This window comes from Dipteris shenzhenensis, chromosome 5 (assembly GCF_047967505.1).
Source record: "Dipteris shenzhenensis isolate YYH24624 ecotype China chromosome 5, Dip_SZ_1.0, whole genome shotgun sequence".
Lineage (NCBI taxonomy): Eukaryota > Viridiplantae > Streptophyta > Polypodiopsida > Gleicheniales > Dipteridaceae > Dipteris > Dipteris shenzhenensis.
In genome coordinates this window covers 26,692,152-26,714,401 of record NC_141600.1, presented here as the reverse complement: position 1 = coordinate 26,714,401, position 22,250 = coordinate 26,692,152, and positions in this window count along the sequence as shown.

Here is a 22,250-nt window from a genome sequence, read left to right as displayed (position 1 = left end):
CCAACCGGGCCGCCCCAGGAAGAAGGTGTCCTTCTTAGAGCCCTCAGATGCTGAGATGGCAGACCCACCAACAGAGAAGACTAAAAGATCCTGCAAGAGTAAGTGATCGCCCTTGGATTTTTCCATCAGCTCGGTGCAAGAAGACTATTCGATCGTTTAGGACCTTGCTCATCGTTCTTTGAGCATCACGCTTCCTCAACTAATAGCATTAAGCCTTAAGGTGAGACGTGAGCTGCAGCAAGGGCTCTCAACAAGGAGGAGCAAGAAAAAGGGAAAGGTACGAGAGGTATCTTCTATCTCTGAAGAAATTGATCGGCACTCACATACAATCGATGTCATCATAGATAATTGCCATGTCAAAAATGTGTGTGTTGATGGGGGAGCTGCATGTAATATCATGGTGTCCCGAATCATGAAGAAATCGAATTTGAAATGTACAAGGCGTTCCTCTACTCGAATCAAGGTAGCAGATGGTTGACGACTCGCCACCCTAGGTGTCATTGAGGATTTGCCCATCACTGTCAATGGATTGACCACCACAGTCAATTTCTATGTAGTGGACATTGAAGATACAAGTAGGAGTTACCCAGCCATACTCGGGAGACCATGGTTGAGAAAGAGTGATGCAGTCAGTTATTGGAAGACAGGACACATGTCTTTTGGTGATTCTAAGGAGAAGATCCCAGTGCAACCACGTGCCATGGAACTAGAAGAAGAAGAGAAGCAAGACAGTGATACTCTCTCATCCTCGGTGTCTGAATCAATGGAAGAATTAGACGAGGGGGAGGAGCTCTCGGAGGAGGAAGTTTACATGATGGGGGTGTCTCCGACCCCGCCACCTATAGAAAAGGTAACAGCTAGTCCTCAATAGCTTGAATGTATGCTTTTCCCGAACCTCACTCCAAGTGAGAAAGACGAGCTCCTAGAAATGTTCAAAGATTTCCCTGAACTCTTTGCAACTAGCTACCACCACCTTCGTAAGGTGACTGCCATAGAGCACAAGATAGTGCTGAATCCTAATGCGAAGCCTGTGGCTCAGAAGTATCGGAGATTAGGGCCCCTACAAGTCGATGCTTTGTGCTCGGAGTAGCAGAAGCTTGTAGAAGCTGGGTTTATTGTTCTGGTTCACAATACTGAATGGGTTTCACCAGTGGTAGTCACCCCAAAGAAAAATAAGTGGCGGGTCTGCATTGACTATAAGAAACTCAATGTAGCCACCAAGAGGGACCATCATCCTCTTCCCTTTCAAGACCTCATTCTTGAGAAGGTAAGTGGTCATGAGATGTATACTTTCTGTGATTGTTACTCTGGGTTTTATCAAATCAGAATTGCGGAAGAAGATGTGCTTAAAACCACATTTGCCACACCCTGGGGAACATTTGCATTCAAAGTAATGCCATTTGGCCTCACCAATGCTCCTGGTACCTTTCAAAGATTTATGCAGATGGTGTTTGCTTCTTATTTGGGGGATTTCTTGGAGGTGTTTTTAGATGATTTTTGTATATTCTTGTCACGTAAGGAGCATGTCATGAAGGTTAGGTTGGCCTTCCAAAGGGTCAATGATGCGAATGGTAGCCTCAACCCGAAGAAATGCACCATTGGAGCCACTCAAGGGAGGTTACTAGTACATATTGTATCATCCGAGGGTGTCAAGCCTAACCCCGAGAAGGTAGAAGCCATCCTCAAGCTCTCCCCACCAACAACCAAACGTCAGGTGCACTCATTTGTCAATCTAGCAGGATACTATTACCGCTTCATCGATTAATATGCTGCTTTGACATGACCCATGACTATGCTATTAAAAGATGGGGTTGATTTCTCTTGGGATGAGGATTATGATCATGGGTTTGCACAAATCAAGAATGCTCTGGCTTCAGAACCCATTCTACGCAATCTAGATTGGTCAAAGACTTTCTATATCAATCCTGGGTTTGGTGAGCACACTCTGGCAGGTATTCTTCTCTAGCAAGGGGAGGATCGGTTCATGTATCCCATTCGATTTGCTTCTCGACAATTGCTTGACACTGAGCGACGCTATTCAGAGGCTGACAAGCATGCCTTGTCTTTGGTGTTCTGCATTGAGAAATTTAGGCATTATGTGGCTGGAAAGTCCATTATACTCACTAGCACTGGTCTTGCAAAGCAGGTTCTTCAATCATCAAACCCCATGGGCCGGTTGGCCAAATGGTTGGTAGCTTTACAAGAATATGATTTTTCTTTCAAAATTGTAAAAGGAGGTTGTTCCAACTTGAAGAATGCTTTGATTGATTTAGACAATGCCTCGATGTAACCCTTGTAGCAACCATAGAAGTGGGAGATCCATGGTATGGCGGTATCTACAGGTTTCTGACTGCTTTCTTCTTACCTTCAGAAAGTACTAGTTATGAGAGAAAGAAGATCCGTAGAGATAGTAGGTGCTACACCCTCCTTGATGGGGTGTTGTACCATCAAGGCATGGATGGGGTACTAAGACGGGCCATTGATGCAGATGAAGTGCCTAAGGTATTGAAGCATTATCATGATGGATTTTGTGGAGGCCACTATGCCAGTGACTATACAACTAAGAAGATTTTACATGCTAGATACTATTGGCCGATCTTATTCAAGGATGTCACTTTGTATTGCAAAACCTGTGAACCATGTCAATTCTTTGGTAGGAAGGATTTGCATCCTGGGCAACATCACCCAGTGATGTCCATCCATCCGTTTCAGAAGTGGGGAATAGATTTTGTCGGGCCCTTGCCCATGACTGCCCGCAAAAAAAAGTATCTTTTGGTAGCCAATCAGTATGTTACTAAGTGGGCTGAAGCTATCGCCCTCCCCGCTGCAAATGGTAAGGTAGTTTCAAATTTCATATTTGAACGTATTTACACAAGGTTTGGGACACCCATGAAATAGTCTTTGACCATGGGAGTCCATTCTTAAATGAAGCAGTGGAGTTACTCATGGATTGCATGGGTATTGATCATTGCACTTCTAGCATCTATTATCTAGCATCCATGGATAAAACAGAGCGAACCAATGGCCTCCTTTGTATAACCATGGGAAAAATGGTCGCAGGGAACAGGAGCCAGTGGGATCAGAAGGTCACTGAAGCCATGTGGGCTTATAATATCACTCATAAAACATCTACAAGTCACACTTCTTTTGAGTTGGTGTATGGTATTGAGGCAGTTTTACCACTAGAGATAGAGATTACGGCCTTGAGATTGGCACAAGAATAGAGGATGACAGAAGATGAACATGTAGAGGCCAGATTGGTACAACTTGAGAAGTTAGATGAAACCCGATGCCTTGCACTACACCAAATAGAGATCCAAAAGAGTCGAATAAAGGCCCGCTTGGATGCTAAGATTCGCAAGGGATGGGAAAGACATTTTGCTGAGGGGAATCTCCCCTCTCCTCCTGCTTCCCCCTCCCCATTGGCCCCTCCCTTCCCCGCCGGCCCCTCCCTTCCCCACCGGCCCTCCCTTCCCCTCCCCCTCCTTGCCAGCCCCTCCCTTCCCTGCTGGCCCTCCCTTCCCCTCCCCCTCCCCGCCGGCGGAGAGGGGAGGGAGGAGGGAGAGGAGGCAGGCAAGGAGGCGAGAGGGCGGGGAGGGCACAAACGAGAGGTGGAGGTGGGAGGGAGGGGAGGGGGCCGAGGAGAGGGCACAGACGGGAGGGGGAGGCGGGGAAGAGGAAGGGAGAGGCACGATGGTGGGGAGGCGGCAACAGGTTGGGGGTTGATCCCCTCCCCTACCCTAAGCCCTCAAAGGGGCTTTAAATTTTTATTTTATTTTTTAAAGACCAAAAAAATTAATTTAATTTAATTTAAAAAAGAAAAAAAAATAAAACAAATTAATTAGCTTAATTTATTTTAAAAAAATGAAAAAAGTTAAAATAAATAAAACTTAAAAAATTTTTAAAAAATTAAATTAAATTTTAGATATAAAAATAAATTAATTAATTAAAATAAAATAATTAAAAAAAGATGAAAAAATAAATAAATTTAATTTAATTTTAAAAATAAATAAAACTTAAAACAATATTTAATTACAAATTTATTTAATATTTTGAGTTTGAAAATCATTGTAATTCTCATTTTTTATTTTTTATTGTTTTTCAGAAAACTATGGCTTCCAGTTTTGGTTCCAAGGTGTCTTTCAATTACCTTGAACATGCTTGGTATTTTATGGAGCGCAAATCAAAGTATTTTTTGGTGATCACTGTAGAGAATGTGTCAAGTGTGAAATATTCTCCAGAGGCAGTAAGAAATGGTGGCATGGTCTTAAACATCAACATTAAAGAAAACAATTTGATAGAAGTTGTGTGCAAAGGGAAGAATGACGAGGTGGTTTACAAGTTACGAGTTACCCACAAGCACTTCTTGAAGTCCTTACCAGATTCAATTGAGAGATCCCAAGAATTACTTAGTGCCTTAGAAGCATTGAAGAAAATGTGGGATGCATTTCCAAGTGGTAATGTTGTACCTTCAGCAGCAGTAAGTACACCATCTATAACATGTAACCCTCAAGTTATACTGCCAATATCTGTGGCGATAACTACGGTAACTTCGGCAAGAGTAACTACAATATCTACAGCAGTAACTACAGTATCTCCAACTGTACCTACACCATCGACTGCTGCAACTATAGGAACAAGGAGGAGTGATCGTGGAGCAGATTCGTTCTCCAGCTATTCCCAGAAAGAGAGCAAAAATAACTCCTACTCCACATGCAGATTGTTCAAAAGCAGGTTATTTAAAAGTAGGCGAAAAATTGGATAGCGATGAACAGGAGGATCCATAAGAAGAAGATACAAGTCTTGAAGATTTTTCTCTAAGTGTGGCAGACTTACATCCTCCAGAGGATGAGGGGTACATTTGGGGATTTTCACAATTCTGCTTCGCCACAATGCTTATTGATCGAGCTTCGTTGTTCACAAATCAAAGAAAGCTAGATAAGACATTTGCACACAAATTGTATGAAGATACGAGGAAAACAAGAACTCCAGTTGCCACTAATACCACTCTTCGTCCTATGGCGTTTAAGAGACTTCAAGAAGATGATCCTACATTGCCTGATGTCACATTTCAAAAGCGCCTGGACTTTCTTGATGCTTTTGAGAACTTTAGGAGTGACTTTGTTCGTGGAGAGGCTTTGTACCAAAGCCGATATGGGACTGACATCGAGAAGAGATACATGCTATGGAAAGATGCAGGTTTGAGCCCATTGATGGGCAACACTTTTGTGAAGCTTGCAGGATCTCCCTTAGTGAGGGAAGAAAAGGAAACTTGCCACAGATTGAGTGGATGGAAAAGTGTCAATGGGTCATTTGTCATGTATGCATATTTAACGATCTCTCAAAGTACATTCTATAAGTGTGGCAGACTTACATCCTCCAGAGGATGAGGGGTAAATTTGGGGATTTTCACAATTCAGCGTGGCCACAATGCTTATTGATCGAGCTTCGTTGTTCACAAATCAAAGAAAGCTAGATAAGACATTTGCACACAAATTGTATGAAGATACGAGGAAAACAAGAACTCCAGTTGCCACTAATACCACTCTTCATCCTATGGCGTTTAAGAGACTTCAAGAAGATGATCTTACATTGCCTGATGTCACATTTCAAAAGCGCCTGGACTTTCTTGATGCTTTTGAGAACTTTAGGAGTGACTTTGTTCGTGGAGAGGCTTTCTACCAAAGCCGATATGGGACTGACATCGAGAAGAGATACATGCTATGGAAAGATGTAGGTTTGAGCCCATTGATGGGCAACACTTTTGTGAAGCTTACAGGATCTCCCTTAGTGAGGGAAGAAAAGGAAACTTGCCACAGATTGAGTGGATGGAAAAGTGTCAATGGGTCATTTGTCATGAATGTATATTTAACGATCTCTCAAAGTACATTCTAGAATCAGAAAGGCTCAATTTAATATATAAGTCACTACTACACACGGATCCTATTACGACGTTTAGCGCCCGCTTATCGTTAATCGTCGATATGAAAAGCGAGTTTCCTAAATCGTCGCTATATAGCGACTATTGCTAAAAGTCTCTATATAGCGACTTTTATAAAGGTCGCTATATAGCGACTTTTAAGTGTCGCTATATAGTGACACTGATATACAAATTTATAGCAACGTTTTTCCAGAGAGGTTGTTTTTGTTTTATAGGCCTTAAAAGTTAGTTTTTTCCAATGACAAATTTTTTTAAATTTTCATACATGTTTGAGCTCATGGAGAATAAAAAAATGAGAGCATGTACATCAAGCCTTTGAAGCTCATATATTTATGTCCAAGTTTGAGATGAGAAAAATCAAATAAGAGCATTTACATCAACTGTTTCATCTTGAGCCAAGTCTAAGGCACCAAACAAGTCTATCTCCAACTCTATACCGAGTTGATCTCCTATATCATTATCGTACTCTAGAATCGTACGTTCACCTAAAAGTATTTGATCATCTTCTTCAATAAAGTGTGGTGATTCTTGATGATTGTTGTCTTCTTCCTCAATATCGTGATCTCCATCCTCCTCCTGTGCGATGTCATTATGCGCATCTTCCTCTTGGCTCATATGGTGATCTACATCTTCTTCGCTAGATTCATCAATTGGATTGGGCATTGGTAGTGGCATCTCCATATCTACATCTCGATCTTCAAAAATTTTCTTGCTTCGTGGTGCAACTTGGATCACGTACCACCATCTTGGATCAGAACGATCCGGATGAAAAACCACCTATATTGAAGATGGGTCCAAATGTCATCACTTATATATATGAAATTATGCTCAAGTACATGTATCAATGGACTTTAAAAACGAAAGATTCGACTAATTAAATCATTAGTATGCACCTGCTCACAGTGCTCGGGAAGAACAAAAGTATCACTTTCATCGGTCCAATGTTTGGTGGAGTCTATTGCAAAGAGACCGCTACTATCTTTTCTCATTGTCGCATGGGGACCGTTGTAAGTAGTTCTAAACCATTTTACATCAAGAATGAAAATAGTAAATCGTCTGAAACCAATTTCATAGATGTCGCGTATGGTTCCACAATAATCCAACTAGGAGGAGAGAAGATTGGTATCTGAAGCACTTGCTCAGCTATCTTGTGTGAAGTTAGCCATGACTCCACAATCATACGTGACTCTCTTTGAATCGATGCGTTTCACACGAAAATGTCATCCATATGACCATAATGCATTGTACTTTTTGTACTGTAAAAGAGCATCATTAAAACAATGAAGATATATCTATTTTATAGCATATATTGCCACAAATAATTACTTAATTACATCAAGAGGTAAGAAACTTACATGCACCATACATCCAGATGATAACTCTTGCTCGCACTTGTTTATTGTCTCTTCATCACATTCGGCTTTATGTAGAGCGAGTTGTAGCCAATCAAGTGACATGTGAGTAGGGAGAAGAGCCAGATCCCATGGATATGGTTGTGATCACCTGTACATTACTCTGAATCTCGTCCTTGCATTTATTCTTTCTGCTTTGGCCACTTCATATCTCTCAATCCACTTCTGCATCTCAGGGCTATTGAGGATACAAAACTTATTGAATTTCTCCATTTGCTCTTTGCTCATCTTTCTTTCAATCCCTTTTCCTTGGGGAACCTCGGCAACGATGCGATCATCATCCTTGTTGTGCCAAGCTTGCGGCATATCGGGATCCGTGGATGCAAGAAACTCTGTGATATATACTAATGACTCTTGCACAAGCCATCCCTCTGCCATGCTTGCTTCTGGTCTTCCTCTTTGTCTTACAAATCCCTTTAAAGTTTTCATAAACCGCTCGAGAAAAAACATCCATCGACTATGAACGGTACTGCTATAGCCTGGAAAATCAGCAATAAGCAACAAATATCCTGGGTGGCAAACAAAATTCAGAACAAATTAGAATATTAGAAGATCTCCACTTGGCCTCTGCATGTACAGCTTCGAATTGTCCAGTCTATTGTTCTAGCTTATGTCCAATTCTATCTTCCTCTATTACATTGGTCATCTCGAGATCTCACTTCCTTTATGTCTCAAGCCATGGAGATCTTTTGGAAAACAAAGCTTCATAAAAAAGCTTTACGGCTGCTCAAAATGGACTTGCTCTGCTCACCAAGAATGCATGGTGGTTTGAATATAATCAACATCAAATTTCATGTGTTGGCTAGAAAGATCACTATGCTCAAGACATTTTTTGAACAAGAGCAGCCTTAGTCTATCATGTTGGCAATTTTGTGTGGACAAATGAGCACTAATGCTTATGGACACTGGCTAGTTGATCCATCGGAAGTAGTGCTTGGCAAATGTGCATGACACTAAGGCAAAAACGGTGTGTTATGCTTGATCGACAATGCAAAGCATATCCAATGGGCACAATACTTTGCACACACCTTCAACTAGGTGGAATTGAATTACATGCAAAGTGGCACACATATCCCATTAGTGCTTGATTGGATAACATACCTAGTAGGCTCATGTTTTTTTACGGATGTGCATGATACTAGAGCAAAAATAGTATTTAATGCTTGATCGACCATGCAAAATTTAACTTGGCATGTCCATCTGATGAGTACTTGATCGGATAACTTCTCCCACCAATAAATTAAGTACTAATTAAAAATTTTAATAAATGAGTAGATTATTAAAAAGAGACTAATATTTATGTAATTGTTGCTACTGCAGCTTGCTTGCGAAGGACTCTCACAAAGGATATGGCTATAGATTTTGTTCCAGGGATGGATGTGATTTTATGTAGCAAAAGAGAAGTAGTTGCATTTGCTACAATCCATGATAGTGATCCAAATTCAGTTTGCCACTTTCGAAGACTTGGCGAAGATAAGGTGGCAGTTATTGTATCAAAGATTCTTAGCACACTTGTTGAGCTAGAGTATAAATGTGGAGATATGGAAACACTTGGAGATGTTATGCCCTACAATACATCCAACAAATCATTTATAGCATGGGACAAAGATGAGACTTGTGCAACAGACATTATCAAGAATACAAAGTGCACCACCTTGGATTTTACTATAGGGGACATTTTACAAATGAGATCATTTGCAAATAAGACTGTAGCAGAAGGTGAAGTATTGGGATTTGAACAAGTGGAGCAATGGTCATTTGCACAGATGAGGATTCTAAAAGTCACTGATGATGGTATGGTTGATAACATAACATCCTTATGTGATCCCTACTATGAGGTAGGAAAGAATATGAGATGGAGCATGCAATTTTTAAACATGAGAAAGAGGCACGTGGTTTTCAATGATAAAGACAACGTATACTACAATATCAAAGGACCTAAAAAGCGTGCCCATGTGCCAGGCTCTATCACTTCAAATGTGGATGATTTCAATATACTCAATTATAGAAGTGACATTTTATCTGGAGTGGATGAGTTCATTGGTTCCGAGGAACAAAATGATTTTAGAAGCGAAGCCTTATCTGGGGTGGATGAATTCTTGCACAGTGAGAAGGGCAAAGGTTTCAATAGAGATGTCTTGTCAAGTGTGGATGAGTTCATGCATATTAACAAACCTGGTGTCAATCAAGGTTGTGGATTTGTGAAAGCCATGCAAGATGTCCCAATGAGTGATGTTCTCTCAGGAGTGGAAGAGTTTTAAGGTTCTCAATACTCTCGTAGAATATTGAATTCATTGAATGGTCCTAAGAGTATGTTAAAAATGAGGATGAGATCAACAGAGGATTATTCAATATTTAACTTTGATTGTGATATGGACAAGGATGCAACGACCAATCATGGATGCTTGGTTACAAACGAATGTGAGGAGAAGAAGTGCATAAATACAGATAACAATGTGCACGAGGAACGAAAACGGTCATACATATGCATGAAGAGAAAGTGAATCCAGGCAGATCCACAAAAGCAACCAAAGAGGAAGAGAGTAATGAAGGAGGAGAACATGTTAAATGCATTGGGATATCTATGTTGCAAGCGAAGATGTATGCGCTTCATTGATCTTGCAAACATCAGGGAATGTAGAGGACATGTGTGGCAAAGAAGAGGAAGTGAAAGAAATGAATACCTTCTCACAAGTCTCTCTTGCTTTCTTCAAAATGGCAATAAAAGGCTAAGTTCAAGATAAAAGGTAAAACCTCTCGTAAATGGAAAAAGGATTTGCAATAAGGCATATCGCAATATTACTGGATTATCCCATGGTACATATTGGGATTTAGTCACCAAGGCAAAGGGCGGCAACAAATTTAGCATTCACGATAATAGAGGAAGGTCCAAATCAAGAATCTCAAGTGTCAGGGCAGCAGCAATTTTGCAAGACTTCATACATGAAAATGCTTTACCTCAACCCCATATATCTACCAAACTCCCTAACGGTGACACGATCACTGAAATGCACCTTCCAATGGGCTTGACAAAGCTCGAAGTATTTGACTCTATTGCAGAAAAGCAAAGGCAAAGAGGGGATGCCGTAGCTTCTTCTCATACTTTGTATACTCTTTGGAAGAAGAACTTTGGATATGTTAAAATCCCAAGGAGGCAAAAAATGTCAAAGTGCAATGTCTGTGATGATTTAAAGCGAGCGATTGAGAGTGCAACATGTCTAAATCAAAGGGAATTATAAAAAAAAAACAAAAAATCTCATCATGACCTTATTCGACATTCCAGACAAAAATATGCATTTTGGAAGGAGCAAGCTATTTCGCATCCTGATGACTACATGTGCCTTATTGTAGATGGCATGGATCAGAATACAACAACATTGCCTCGTTTTGTTGCCACTCCACCTAAATTACAAGGAAAGCACTTTCTAAAGACACATCTATGTGGAGTGTTAGTGCATGGAATTAAGTTCTTTGCAGATATATGGATTGATTCCTTGCATCTACATGATAGCAATCAAGTTGTAACATCTATTATGAAGGCAATTCGCAATGTACATGCAAAAAAAGGTCGCCTGCCACCGACTTTGAGAATACAAGCTGATAATTGCTGGCGAGAAAATAAGAATGTACTCATGTTTGCATTCTGCTCCATGCTAGTTGCTCATCGAATCTTCAATGAGGTCGAATGTGGATTTTTGTATGTTGGGCATACACATGAGGATATCGATCAGGTTTTTAGCAGAGTCTCAAGGGAGCTTAAATGCAAGGATGTGGAGACAATAGATGACTTGGTAAGAAGATGTGGCAGGCAAGTTGGTGGTCATAAGGAAAGTACAGTATGTGAGAGGCTCGAAAGAATGTATGATTGGAAGAGCTTCATTCTACCTTTCATACAAACGGGTGGTGATGCATTGACGGGTCATACCAATCCACACTACTTTCGTTTTTTTTTTTAAGATGAAAAACCCGTAATGCAATGGCAACAGTATTCTCATGATACAAAATGGGAACCTGAAGAACCTTACAGTCTCTTAACTTCAATTCCCAGCAAGGAAAGGTATCCAACATGGGCTCCTATACAAGAATTTAATGAGAGGTCTAATTGTGAAATAGAAGGATTAAAAGCATTTATTACATACAAAGAGGAAATGCTCCAGAGATATCCTGATTCGAAGCCTACTTGGAGAGAACACACTACCACTGTAATTAACAAGACACGAAATTTAATAAAGGACCTTGAGAGAATGCGAGGCTCAAAGGATGTCAAGGAAGAATGCAATATGTTTTGGCCAAATGTTCATAACGATTTGCGCCCAGCTCCAGTCTTTGAAAATGAATTTGTATCATTACTCCCACATCCATATTGTGGACCGAAGAAGAGAGAGTTTATGCCACAAGTAGATATAGAGGTCGATTGTTTTGTTGTGGTTCGGCCATCGGATGATGAATATGAGAATGTGAAGTTTTGGGTTGCGAAAGTAGTTGATGTGCAAAGAGATGACCAAGGGAGAGCTGCAACATTTACAGCGGTATGGTATGAGCCAAAGGGCAGGAAGGAGAATATGGATAACAACACATTATATACTAATTGTATAATGAAGGAGTGGGTCCCAAATGATAAAGCGGTCTCTCAAGTTTCAACGGAGACAATCATAGTGTCTTGGCATTCAAGGGCAAAGAAATCAAAGAAGCACATGGGATATGAGGTAGAAGGAAAAATAAAAATACCACAGCAAACTATTTTGCATATACACGAATTTTTAAGGATGCTCGCCATGGAGGAAGTAGAAAGAGACAGCACAAATGAAGAATGTCCATGATTAAAGCTTTGTATTGAAGTCCATTGAAGGATTTTATTTGGGTACTAGGCAAGGAGCCAATCCAAGACAATTATAATCAGAGTCATCACCTCCTATGTCAAATGAGAGTCAAAATATGCACTGGATGTCACCCAAGGGTCAAGGCTTGCCAAGACAATAGGGAGTTAATGCAGATGGCACCTAGCAAGGGACTATCACATTGAGCAATAAGGCAATGGGGAGTCAATGCACCCAAGGGGCAAGGCTTGGCAAGATAACTTGTGGGAGTTAATGCAGATGGCACCTGTATTTTGCACTGGATGTCACCCAAGGGTCAAGGCTTGGCAAGACAATAGGGAGTTAATGCAGATGGCACCTATATTTTGCACTGGATGTCACCCAAGGGTCAAGGCTTGGCAAGACAATAGGGAGTCAATCCAGATGGCACCTGGCAAGGGACTATCGCTGGATATAAAAACTCTAGCTGAGAGCAACGTCTCTTGAGGAATGTAATCATATAATAATAGCTATAATTGCTATTATACCTCTTTGGTTCAATTCAAAACTTGGGTCTTATGGCATCATGTCTTCTTTCTATTTATTGAAAGTTTTGCTAAATTTTGTGCATATTGCCGAGTGACAATGTTATTTTCATGAAATATTTAAGTCTCCTTTCATGGATTTATAAATTTATCACGTCAACGAAAAACGTCAAGGAAAAATATTAAAAATAATTAAATTAACAAATAACTTAGATATATCTAGAATTTCTAATATAGGATTATTTCAAATTCTTGCATGTTGGTGCAAAAGTAATGATTGAAAAAACAATATTTTTATGTGAAAATGATAGTGCCACAAAGTGAAATTTTGATTTGGGAAGGAAAAACGTCAAGGAAAAATATTAAAAATAATTAAATTAACAAATAACTTAGATATAGCTAGAATTTCTAATATAGGATTATTTCAAATTCTTGCATTTTAGTGCAAAAGACTAGATTGAAAAAACAATATTTTTATGTGAATATGATAGTGCCACAAAGTGAACTTTTGATTTGGGAAGAATATTTTCAAGAAAGTAAAATTTTGATTTGGGAAGGATATTTTCACAAAGTAAAGTTTTCATTTGGGAAGGATTTTTGGGCTTCGTCCAAAAACAACACAAAAAGTCCAAAATTAATGAAATAGGTGTTTTAACTAAAATTGCACTTTTGAGGGTTTTCACCATCGTTCCAGGAGCAAGTGCTAACATTTGGGAAATTTGATCAAAATAAGCATTTAAATTGATTTTACATCATTTTTGCTACTTTGCAACTAAAGAGCATGTTTAGATTTCACCTCAAATGTCCATCAAGAAATATCTATATCAGAACCTTTTACTTCATTCTCACGTTGCTTGTGATCTAACCACATGAAAAGTCTCCGAGCATCGCATGGGATGTCTCTTGGGATGGATATTGTGAACTTGTGGTTACTTAGGACTTGAACCTCATTAGTGCACATCCCCACGTAGGGTAAAGGGGAGGCTAGTCTTGTGCACCCCTAACTTTTTAGTAGTGTAAAGGGTTGCACCTTGGTCCAAGCCATGGGCCAACAATGCTTCTTTTCTCCAACTTTGATGTCCTTGAGCCCTATGGATTGCGAGATGGATTGTGAGCAAATTCTAATAAAAATTGAGTACGTGTATGTGTGAAGTTTATAAATTATTTTCATGTCCTTCTTATAGCCCAATTGTATGAAAAGTGACCCAATTAACACAATCAACATTGTCACTAGCATTAAATGGTGTTTGAAAATGTCATAAGCCCTATTTACTGGATTGTCTCCCTATTTACTGGATTGTCTGATATGTTTGTGTTTGTCAAGTATAATTCTACTAGCATACATTTTGTAGTAGTTGACTTGAAGTTAGACGGTTTAAAGTGACAATCTAGGAAAGATGTCCATTGAATGTAAATTTACATCTGAAGTTATTTTTTTCTCTTATAAGCATTCATTTTCTTAAACTTCTATTTATTTATCGTTTATGAATCTAGCTCCATTTCTTTTCTTAAAGTTTATTTTACAATATAATGTGTGTAGAGAGAGAGAGAGAAAAAAAAGGATTAAAGTGAAGTGATGGCTTGCTTTACTAATCAAAATTGCCCCCCTTTGATCTTGTATATATGTATTTTCATATGTGAATTGTGTGTGTGTGTGTGTGTGTGTATAATTATACATATACATACATACATACATGCATGCATGCATATATATATATATAGAGAGAGAGAGAGATGCATATCTACATTTATAACTATATATCTATTTTTATATCTATATAGAGATATAGATATGTGTGTGTGTGTGTGTGTGTGCGTGTGTGTGTGATGGAATAACAACAAGGAATCAATGGAATGAAGCAAAATGGAGATCATTATTCAAAAATGGAGAGCCCAATATATAGGCACCAAGATACATCCAGTGAACATTATAGATGATGTCATAGTAGAATCCACGAAGATCCTATAATCATGCCAACATCTCCATGAATCTCTCAATCACGCCTAATAGAACCTTCTACAACCAAACTTGGTCACACTAACCAACACACAATTGTACCCCTTGGTACACCCCATTACATTAATTTGTCCTTCATACCTTCCCACAAATTGATGACCTCATCCCTTAGCAGTAGTACATGGGATTCTCCATGGTTTGCCCACCATCATGTGGCAACATACATGGTCCCAACCTGTGACTCACTCCTGGGACTCTTGGTTTAGAACTGGAGGATTGGACAATGACTATGTATGGAAATCCCCATGGGTCCAACAAGGGAAAACCTCAAACAAAGGACTAACAATCATTGAAGGGGGACATCCCAGGGTAGAGAACCCTTATTGACCACACACAAATAACTTAGAAAATAAATGGGTCATCGCCCTCATCAAGATTGACTTGGGTGGTGAAAGCAGTGAGAGCTTTAAACTCCTCAGGTTCTTCTTCTTCTTCTTTCTTTGCTTCTTCTACAAGGTTTGTTGAGCATTTCTTCTTTGTATAGCATTCTTTCTTAAAATGTCCATGATTTCCACAAAAGTTGCATTTCATCTTGCTTTTGCTGGTGGAATACTTGAAATTGCTTTTGACAAAATATGCCCCATGTTCTTTGTAGTCATTCCTCTTCATTTCGCTTTACTCTTCCAAGAGGGATCATGCCTCAATTTCCACCAAATTAATCTCTAGTATATTGGTGAGAGTAGTGACAATAGTGCCATATTCCTTTGGTAGGCTTTTGAGTAAGATAGCAATTACAATGTCATCATCAAGATCAAACTTAATGCTAGATAACTGAGTCAGTATGCTGTTCATGGAGTTTAAATGTGAAGAGATGGATTCTCCTCTATCCAATTTCAGATCAACGAATTTGATGAGCAAGCCAAACTTGGAACACTCCCCCTATGCTCCAAAGACAAGCTCAAATGATTCCATGCAGTTGGAGGAGTCTCACAGCCACCATCAATGTGGTGGATAAAAGAATCACTCAATACAAGAGCAATTATGGCTAGTTCCTTTTCATCCTTGGGTAACCATGATGCCTCTCCTTCCCTGGTATTGGGTTTCTTTTCTTCCATTAGCAATATTCCAGATTCCACTACTACACACGGATCCTATTGCGATGTTTAGTGCCCGCTTAGCGTTAATCGTTGGTATGAAAAGTGGGTTTCGTAAATCGTTGCTATATAGCAACTATTGCTGAAAGTCGCTATATACCGACTTTTACAAAAGTCGCTTTATAGCGACTTTCAAAAGTCACTATATAGCGACACTGATACAAAATATTATAGCGACGTTTTTACAGAGAGGTTTTCTTTTTTTTTATAGGCCTTAAAAGTTAGTTTTTTCCAATGACAAAATTTTTAAAATTTTCATACATGTTTGAGCTCATAGAGAATAAAAAAATGAGAGCATGTACATCAAGCCTTTGAAGCTCATATATTCATGTCCAAGTTTGAGATGAGAAAAATCAAATAAGAGCATTTACATCAACTGTTTCATCTTGAGCCAAGTCTAAGGCACCAAGCAAGTCTATCTCCAACTCTATACCGAGTTGATCTCCTATATCATCATCGTACTCTAGCATCGTACGTTCACCTAAAAGTATTTGATCATCTTCTTCAATAAAGCTTAAGTGTGGTGATTGATCTTGATGATTGTTGTCTTCTTCGTCAATATCGTGATCTCCATCCTCCTCCCATGCGATGTCATTATGCGCATCTTCCTCTTGGCTCATATGGTGATCTACATCTTCTTTGCTAGATTCATCAATTGGATCCGGCATTGGTAGTGGCATCTCCATATCCACATCTCGATCTTCAAAAATTTGCTTACTTCGTGGTGCAACTTGGATCACGTACCACCATCTTGGATCAGAACGATCCGGATGAATAACCACCTATATTGAAGATGGGTGCCAAATGTCGTCAATTATATATATGAAATTATGCTCCATTTTACATCAAGAATGAAAATAGTAAATCGTTGAAATCAATTTCATAGATGTCGCGTATGGTTCCACAATAATCCAACTATGAGGAGAGAAGATTGGTATCCGAAGCACTTGCTTGGCTATCTTGTGTGAAGTTAGCCATGACTCCACAATCATACGTGACTCTCTTTGAATTGATGCGTTCCATGTGAAAATGTCGTCCATATGACCATAATGCACTGTACTTTTTGTACTGTAAAAGAGCATCATTAAAACAATGAAGATGCACCTATTTTATAGCATATATTGCCACAAATAATTACTTAATTACGTCAAGAGATAAGAAACTTACATGCACCATACATCCAGATGATAACTCTCACTCACGCTCGTTTATTGTCTCTCCATCACGTTCGGCTTTAGGTAGAGCCAGTTGTAGCCAATCAAGTGACATGTGAGTAGGGAGAAGAGCCAGATCTCGTGGATATGGTTGTGATCGCCTGTACATTACTCTGAATCTTGTCCTTACATTTATTCTTTCTACTTTGGCCACTTCATATCTCTCAATCCACTTCTGCATCTCAGGGCTATTGAGGATACAAAACTTATTGAATTTCTCCATTTGCTCTTCGCTCATCTTTCTTTCAATCCCTTTTCCTTAGGGAACCTCGCCAACAATGCGATCATCATCCTTGTTGTGCCAAGCTTGCGGCATATCAAGATCTGTGGATGCAAGAAACTCTGTGATATATACTAATGACTCTTGCACAAGCCATCCCTCTGCCATGCTTGCTTCCGGTCTTGCTCTTTGTCTTACAAACCCCTTTAAAGTTTTCATAAACTGCTCGAGAAAAAACATCCATCGACTATGAACGGTACCTGCTATAGCCACCTCATCAACTATGTGCACAAGCAAGTGGACTTGAGTTGTCATAATGCTCAAGGGAAAGTGAAACAAGCATACGGCTTCGATGGATTCCACCCTAGCCTTCTCGATGCTCGATATAGAGATCTCTTTTTGAGATATCCACCTATTTCACATCTCCATGCATATGTAAGATATTTGAGATATCCACCTATTTCACATGTCCATGAAGAAAATACATAATGCTATTTGATAGTAAGCATACCTCACAATACCACAGATCTTGAATATAGCATTTCTAACATCTTCTTGTAAGCACCCTTTTATTGTAATTGGGAGGATGAACTATCAAAGCAACAATGAAGTCATGTCAACAATATAACATAATAATAATTACGCTAACGCATCACTATTATCGGTACACTAATTCTACTTAGAATACCTGTAAGACCTTGTGCCAATCATGGGACTTGAGGCCACTAAGCTTATTGTCCTTTGAAAATGCTCCTTTCAAGCAACGCATGTACCCTGTCGGTGTTTGAAAAGAGGCAATGTCTGCCTTGACTGCTGCCTCCTCCCTCGTAGAGAGGATCCACGTTGCTTTCGGGAGGACAACTTTTCCCGAAGCATGCACTTGGGGCCACAAACGAGACATCCTATTCATAGCACGCAAGTCTTCTCGCACTCCTCTCGAGTCCTTGGAACCAACCAAGTGTGCCCAAATAGTAGCCCCCACATTCTTGAAGATATGCATGGGATCCAAGAGATGATTGATTTGTAACTGACCCCAATAAGGAAGCTCGTGAAAGATCGATAGCCTCTTCATACTAGGAGGAGGTTCCTCTCCATTCGCCCTCCAAGCTTAAATCCAATCACTTGCCTTTAAATATGATGGTGGTGGATCAAGCTGACCTCCACGTGCGAGATGGTCGAGCAGAAGGTATCGAGCATGACCTTCATAAACATTTTTCCTCATATGTTTGGAGTAGCGTGCAAGCGATTTCAGAGCCGGTCCACAAACAGGACAAGCATGGTACGCACTTGTAACAAGTCCTGCACATGTGCATGAATGTGTTAGTACAAGACATGCATGCAAAAGAGAGTAAAAAAAGCATAATCCCTCATTGTACATGTAAAGACACAACCACGTACCTGCGCACTCTCCATATCCTGGGTATTCATGCATGGTCCACATCAAGATACCCTTGACCAAAATATCATTGGTATGTCTAGGAGCTCTGGAAATATCAAAGACCTGCACCCCTCTCCATAATATCTGTAACTCCTCTATCAAAGGTGCCATGTACACGTCCATGTTTTTTGCCTTGTACTTTCCTGGCACAAGTAGTGCAAGCATGAGGTGTCCCTTTTTCATTGTTAGCCATGGTGGGATATTGTAATTCACCATGACTATGGGCCATGTCGACCAAGATGTCGAGCGTAATCCGAAAAGATTCACGCCGTCCATGGCTAGCCCAAGATGTAAGTTGCTCGTAAGTTGCGTGGCTCCCTTGCAAAGTCCAGCCCTATGTGCTTCCAAGCTGCACAATCTGCGGGAATCCTCAATGTGTGATCAGTGGACCGATGAGATGCATGCCATGTCATCAACTCCGCTATGGATTTGCATCGAAACATGTGTTGTATTCTTGCAATAAGGGAAAGTGTCTTAAGACCTTTACTGGTATCCCCTCACCCTGCAAGTCATCTCTATATCGTTGTTTCCCACACTTTGGACAACTAGCCAAATCTCCATGCTCACAACGAAAGAGAATACCCACCATTGTTAGCATCTTTTTCGCTTCATCTCTTGATGCGGGCATGGTATTTGGTGCAGGCAACATCTTCTGGAGCAACCTATGACAAAGACACTATCCAAATGATGATTCTCAAAACAAACAATATCCAAATAATGAGTCAAATTAATGCAAGGGCTAACCTCATTAAGGCCGAGACACTTGTATCCGACCACCCATACTGTACTTGTAGATTCAAGATTGAGAGACAAGCACGTAGTTTAGACATCCTTGCACCCTCGTACAATTGTGTTGATTGCAACTCTCGCATTTTGACCTCAGACTTTGACATCATGTGTACGTGGGATGTAGTGCCCCTAAAAATGGAATCCATCATGTCGACCATACCCTCGTCATCATCCGGGAGACTATAGTCTTGCTGAAAGTGAGAAGGTATATGTGTACCCTCGTCACCCTCCTCATCCTATTTTAAGATTTCGTGTAAATATAAGATCTTCTATTTCCTGGTATATACAATAAGATTGCGAACTTAAATAGCTTTGACTTACCGATGATCCATCAACATGTGCAACACCAACGGCGGGGGGTACTGGTTCTGGCTCCTCCCCATACATCCGCAAGTGGCGCATGATAATACGACGTTGATGTTGTACTTCTCGCTTGCAATGAGTGCAATGACAGTATAACCTCTCCGTAAGCCACTTCGTGCTCCCGGGTGTTGGCGCATCATCGGACGAGCTTCCACTCATCCCTTCCATCTACACTTATAAAATCACAACATAAGCATGAAGAGGACATATTAACAGTTATAAAATAGCATGTTTGAGCTTCTCTTGATGCCACATAAAAAAAGTGACAGTAAGTGTTGCTATATAGCGACGCTTTCCTCTGTTCCATCGCTATATAGCGACGTTTTTAATTAGCGACGCTTTCCTCTGTTCCATACTATATAGCGACGAATACCTACCTTTCGTGCCACACCATCTTGCCTCCCCTATGCATCCCCTCCTGCCACCCCGCCGCATCGCCTCCCCTCCCCTACCCCTCTCCCTCCCCTCTTGCTGCATCATCACCTCTGTGTCCCTACTCGTGCCCTATGCCCCCTACCCATCCCGCCCCATCACCTCACCTCCCCTACCTGCCCCTCCCACCATCTCGCTACCTCACCTCCCCTACCCTCCCATCCGTGCCTACCCGTCCCATTTGGTCACCTCCCCTCCCTTCCCCTCCGGTCGTGTCGCCTCCCCTACCCATCCCCTATGTCCCCTACCCATCCCCTCCCACCACTACGCTGCCTCGCCTCCCCTCCACGTCCTCTCTTGCCACCTTGCCGACTCGCCTCCCCTACCCTCCCCTCCACCCCTACCCGTCCCCTCTCGCTGCACCACCACCTCACCTCCCCTAATTGTCCCCTCTTGCCGCCCCGCTACCTCGCCTCCCTTACTCTCTCGTAGGGACTTGCTACCTCCCCTCCGAGTCCTCACCTCTCGCCTACCCCTCTGCCTCCCCTCCCCTCCACCGCTGTGCTACCTCCCCCCCTACTGCGGCCTCCCCTCCTCCCCTTTACCTCCCCTGCCACTACCCGTCCACCTCCCATCTTCTCCCCTACCCCTCGCCTCCCCATGTCCCTTCCCCTCCCCACTACTGACGTTGCATCCCCTCCCCGTAGCCTCCCCCCCATCCCACCGCCGCCTCCCCTCCCCCCTGCCATCGCCACCGCCCCCCTTTCCCCCCACCCTACTACCCTTACCCCTGCAACCGCCTCCCCTCCCCTCCCCATCACTGCCTTCTCCCTTCTCCTTCTCCTACTTCCGTCCTCCTAGAGGCCATGGCCCCCAAGGCTTCTCTCCTTCTTTAATTCTCTCTCTCTAATTCCTCTCTCTTCTTTCTGTCTCTTCTATCTTCTCTTTCTTTCTTTCTTTCTCTCTCTTCAAATTAAAACAAATCTCCAAACTTAGATAAGAAACTAATTTTAAAAAATTGACAAGTACCTGGAAAAAGGTTTGTTGCTCTTTCTTGCTCTTCCTTGCTTCAATGAAATGAGGGGAGAATAAATGAAGGCAAGGAAGAGTATATATAAGAAAAACTAGGGTTTCCCTCCTCCTCCTGTTACGTCAACTGTAATACCGTGACATCAGTGTAACGGGGAAACCATGAGGGCTTGACAATACTTACTCGTGTGGCTAATGAGGGCTAGGGTCTAGGGGGAAATCCTAGGCCTAGGCAATTAATGGAAAGGTGCATTAGTTGAACCTAAAGAGGGGTTTAATGGTAAGGTCCACTTGGACACATGGCACCATGAGGGTTGCCCACTTGGGAGGTATTGAGCAAGGGGGAGGATTCTAGAAAGAGAGCTCCACATGGTAAGTAGGGGGATGGAACTCGATAGAGGGTTCACGGAAGCAAGAGGGAGCTCACGGGAGTCCGTGGTTGGGTGGAAAATGAGGAAAAAGCCCTCGAGTTAGAAGAGGCCATAACATTGGTATCAGAGCGAAGGGGACGAGAGTTATGGGAAGGTAAAAATGAAGGAGACGAGACTCACTGCCATGAGCATTAGGAAGGACTTTAATGCTCAATTGAAGTCGTGCAACCCACAATGGACTTTGAAGTAGCAACAGCCCGAAACAATGGCGCAGTAGTAATTTAATGGCGTAACAAAAGCCTACAATGATAGAATTTGGAAAATCGTGTGCAACAGCAACCCGCAACGGAGGAGTTCCATGCTGCGTGCATGCTGTGCAAGAAAGGAGCTCACAACAATGAAAAGTTGCAAGAGGACCGAATTGTGCCGTCCGTGCAGCACTGAATGATGCAGCCTGTTGCTATGCAATCTGATGAGCTCCTCCAACTTTGCTCCTGCCTCTCCCTCGAGCTCCATCACAACTCCAATGCAGTTCCCTCGGCTTGCAACGATACACACGCTTCCCCTGATAAATTAAATATGTGGAGATTCTAGAAGCCAACCACAACTACGTCAAACGGGACTGCAAGAAAGTTGCGAGTTCAAATTT